We start from the raw sequence: 4,731 nt of genomic DNA, 5'->3' as shown, positions 1-4,731 counted from the left end.
TTTCACCATGTTGGCCAGGCTGGTCTTGAACTCCTGACCTCAGGTGATCCACCTACCTCAGCCTCCCAAAGTGCTGGGATTACAGGCATGAACCACTGCGTCCAGCAGCATTTCTTTTTTTGAGACAGAGTCTCGCTGTGTCGCCCAGGCTGGAGTGCAGTGACACAATCTCAGCTCAGTGCAACCTCCACCTCCCAGGTTCAGGTGATTCTCCTGACTCGGCCTCCCAAGTAGGTGGGATTACAGGTGCACCTCACCCTACCCGGCTAATTTTTGTATTTTTGGTAGAGACGGGGTCTGGTCTTGAACTCCTTACCTCAAGTGATCCACCCACCTCGGCCTCCCAAAGTGCTGGGATTACCGTGTCCAGTAAAGGCTTTTTAGAAAAATAAAAACATGGCCGGGCGCGGTGGCTCAAGCCTGTAATCCCAGCACTTTGGGAGGCCGAGACGGGTGGATCACGAGGTCAGGAGATCGAGATCATCCTGGCTAACATGGTAAAACCCCATCTCTACTAAAAAAAATACAAAAAACTAGCCGGGCGAGGTGGCAGGCGCCTGTAGTCCCAGCTACTCGGGAGGCTGAGGCAGGAGAATGGCGTAAACCCAGAAGGCGGAGCTTGTAGTGAGCTGAGATCCGGCCACTGCACTCCAGCCTGGGAGACAGAGTGAGACTCCGTCTCAAAAAAAAAAAAAAAAAGAAAAAGAAAAACATAGGGGCCCAAGGGACAAGAAAGAATTCCTCTAAGTGCAGGCCTTCCACAATCTATCTATCTTTTTTTTTTTTTAGAAATGGGAGGATCTTACGTTGTTATCCAGGCTGGAGTATAGTGGCACAATCATGGCTCCCTGCAGCCTCAAACTTCTGGGCTTAAGCTATCTTCCTGCCTCAGCCTCCTGAGACTACAGGCATGTGCCACCACCCTTGGCTAATTTTTTTTAATTGTATTTTAGAGATGGAGTCTTGGTATGTTGCCCAGGCTGGTCTTGAACTCCTAGCCTCAAGTGATCCTCCCACCTCAGCCTCCCAAGTAGCTGGGCTTATAGGCCCCAGCCACTATGCCTGGCTCAGAGTATTTTTAAACATAAATACAGACATGTTAGCACCTGTGTGTGGTGGCCTCTGTGGAGGAAACTTGGGGTTTGTTTCAGGGCGGGAAGGAGACTGACTTGTTACATTTTTTTCTTTCTTGAAATGTCTGGATTAAAAAAAATCTTTAACGAAAGCATGACAATATAAAAGATGCATACATCAGAAGTATCCATCCCAAAAAAGAAAAAACAAACAGCAAAAAAACCAGAAGTGTTCATCTCAATGCCTGTTTTCAATGTGAACCCATCTGTGTGACCAGCACCTAGATCAAGAAACAAAACATTTCAGTCCCACACAAATTAGCTTCTTTTTAATTATTATTATTTATTTTGATTTTTGATTTTTTTAGAGACAGGATCTTGCTCTCTTGCCCAAGCTGGAGTGCAGTGGTGCAATCACAACTTATTGCAGCCTTGAACTCCTGAGCTCAAGTGATTCACCCACCTGAGCCTCCCGTGTAGCTGGGACTACAGGCACACACCACCATGCCTGGCTAATTTATTTTATTTTATTTTATTTTTTATAGATACAGGATCTTGATATGTTGCCCAGGCTAGTCTCAAACTCCTGGGTTCAAGCAATCCTGCCTCAACCTTCCAAGGTGCTACCACGTCTGGCTTTGATAAGTTGTGTGTTTTTTTTGTTGTTTTTGAGACAGGATCTCACTTGGTTGCCCAAGCTGGACTGCAGTGGCTAGATCATAGCTCACTGCAGCCTTAACCTTCTGGGCTTAAGCGATCCTCCCACCTCAGCCTCTTAAACTGTTGGGATTACAGGCATGAGCCACCACACCCAGCTACACGTTCCTTATCAGACACACGGTTTATTTCTAGTCTGTGGGGATTGCTTTTCTGATTATCCTTTGCCCAGTTTTTTATTGGGCTATTGAACGGTCTTATTGATGTTTAAGAGGGCTTTGTCTGCCTGTCTGCCTTCCTTCCTTCCTTCCTTCTTTCTTTTTCTTTTTTCTTTCCAAGAGAGTCTTGCTCTGTCGCTCAGGCTGGAGTGCAGTGGTGTGATCTCGGCTCACGGCAAGCTCCGCCTCCCGGGTTCACGCCATTCTCCTGCCTCAGCCTCCCGAGTAGCTAGGACTACAGGCGCCCACCACCACGCCCGGCTAATTTTTTTTTGTATTTTTAGTAAAGATGGGATTTCACCGTGTTAGCCGGGATGGTCTTGATCTCCTGACCTCGTGATCCACCCACCTTGGCCTCCCAAAGTGCTAGGATTACAGGCATGAGCCACCACGCCCAGCCTGTATTTCTTTCAATCTTCAATGTCCAGCTGTGAACTCCACCTTCGTCACTCAGGAGGTTGAGTTGGGGGTGTGGAAAGAGAAACATTGTGTAATCCAGGAACAAATTCTATCTCTGCCCTTCACTGCACCTCACACAGCCTCAGTTTGCTCATTCACGTAATGGGGATAAATAAAGTAGACTCGCCTTGGCTTACGTGAGTTTCCGCATGGAGTATGCTGGAAACACTGGCCGCAGTTTTATTACTGTGATTTTCCCCACTGTAGGTATCTACATGTGGCTTACAGTGCAAGTATTAGGGCTCAAATCCCAGCTGTACCATTCCCTGGCTGCATGACTTTGGGCAAGAGACCCTCCCGTGTCCCGGTTTCCCCATCTGTAATGTGGTAGATATGAGGTTTGAATATATGACTTACATGAATGCATGGGAAGTCCCTGGTACAGAGTAACGGTTCAGAAAAGGGTTTTGTTTTGTTTCTCCTGCCTCAGCCTCCCAAGTAGCTGGGATTACAGGCGTGTGCCACCACGCCTGGCTAATTTTTATGTTTTCAGTAGAGACGAGGTTTCACTATGTTAGTTAGGCTGATCTTGAACTCCTGACCTCAAGTGATCCTCCCATCTTGGCCTCCCAAAGTGCTGTGATTACAGGCGTCTTCACATAGAGAAGAGCCACCAGGAAGAATCCTGCCAATGGGTGTGGAGGTGGGCATTGTTCTCAAACTCCTCCTCTCTTTTGTCCTTCCCTTGCTGCCCGGGACAGTCCCTGTGCTAAAAGATAGGGGATCAGAGGTGAATCAGATCTGACCTTGCCTGGTCACATCAATGTACCAGTGGGAGAGACCCTAGTTCAACTCTCAGCTTGGCTACTGACCTGCTAGGGGGTCTCTTAACCTCTTGGTTCACTCTCTTAACCTCTTTGAGCCTCAGTGCCCTCAGCTGGAAAAGGAACATTCCACAGATTCCTGGACTGGCAGAGTTGTTGAATGGAATAGAAAGAAAGCATGAGAGGTACCTATAGTAAATGAGGAAGGAATGATAGCTAAGCATGGTCTTGCCACAGGTGGCCTTTGTGCATTCTATTTCTGCTTCTTGGGATACTTTTCCACGAAGATGCTTTAATGAGGGGACTTCCAGCAGCATCACCAGTGGCAACAGGACAGTAGGGCCTGGCGGGCAGGGTCTAGATGTCCACAGGACTCCATTCCTCACAAAGACCTTCTGGCCAGGCATGGTGGCTGATGCCTGTAATCCCAGCACGTTGGGAGGCCAAGGCAGGAGAATCGTTTGAGGCCAGGAGTTCAAGACCGGCCTTGGCAACATAGTGAGACCCGTCTTTATTTAAAAGAAACAAAAACAGGCCGGATGCAGTGGCTCACACCTGTAATCCCGGCACTCTGGGAAGCCAAGGTAGGCGGAGCACTTGAGATTAGGAGTTTCAGACCAGCCTGGCCAACATGGCAAAACCCTGTCACTACTAAAAATACAAAAATTAGCTGGGCGTGGTGGCAGGTGCCTGTAATCCCAGCTACTTGGGTGGCTGGGGTAGGAGAATCGCTTGAACCTAGGAGGCGGAGTTGCAGTGAGGTGAGATCCCGTCACTGCACTCCAGCCTGGGCGACAGAGTAAGACTCTATCTCAAAAAAAAAAAAAAAAAAAAAAAAAAATTAGCCACGTGGCGCATGCCTGCAGTCCCAGCTACTCAGGAAGCTGAGACAGGAGAATGGCTTGAGCCTGGGAGGTGGAGGTTGCAGTGAGCTGAGATGGTGCCACTGCACTCCAGCCTGGTGAGCAGAGCAAAACTCTGGCTCCAAAAATAAAATAAAATGAAAAATAAAAGAAACAAAAACAAAAGACCTTCTCTGACCATCCCAGGAGCCATTTCATGCCCACCACCCTCACTTCCCAACCCCTTTCCCTGCGTTATTTCCATCCCCCACCCCCGCCCCGCCCGCACTCACTAGCACCTGACACTTTATTTCAGGGGTTTCTTTGCCAATGTCTGGTTCCTCTGATGGAATGTCAGCCCCAGGAGGGCAGGGAGGTTTCGTCAGTTCGCTGCAATACTCCACAACGAAGCTGGGCTGGGAGCCTGACTCATTGTAATTACCCCATTCCTCCTGCACAACCTTGGACAACTTCTTCCAACCCCTGAGCCTCCTCTGCCCTCCTGCAAAGGCTCAGAGAAGCCTTTGCCACCCAGGTCGGCTAAGAGGGTGCCATGGGTTCTGAAGCCCCTCTGCACCCTTAGCGGGGCCCAGCGCAGGCCGGCTGCGATGTTTGCTCTTTGTCTTGACGGTGTTTCTGAACTTGGAGTTCTGGAGGGCTGCGCCTGCCGGGCCGAGAAGGGGGCCCTTTCTGCAGCCGCGGGCGGAGGCCCCTCGCA

At 49.3% G+C, this 4,731-nt stretch overlaps 1 pseudogene; it reads right to left on the bottom strand.

The window, feature by feature from the left end:
- LOC105502578 overlaps positions 1 to 4,731 on the bottom strand; it is a 23,085-nt pseudogene that overhangs the window by 17,130 nt on the left and 1,224 nt on the right.

The sequence above is a fragment of the Colobus angolensis genome, unplaced genomic scaffold (genome assembly GCF_000951035.1).
Source record: "Colobus angolensis palliatus isolate OR3802 unplaced genomic scaffold, Cang.pa_1.0 Scaffold8, whole genome shotgun sequence".
Lineage (NCBI taxonomy): Eukaryota > Metazoa > Chordata > Mammalia > Primates > Cercopithecidae > Colobus > Colobus angolensis.
This window is presented reverse-complemented; position numbering and strand designations above follow the sequence as displayed.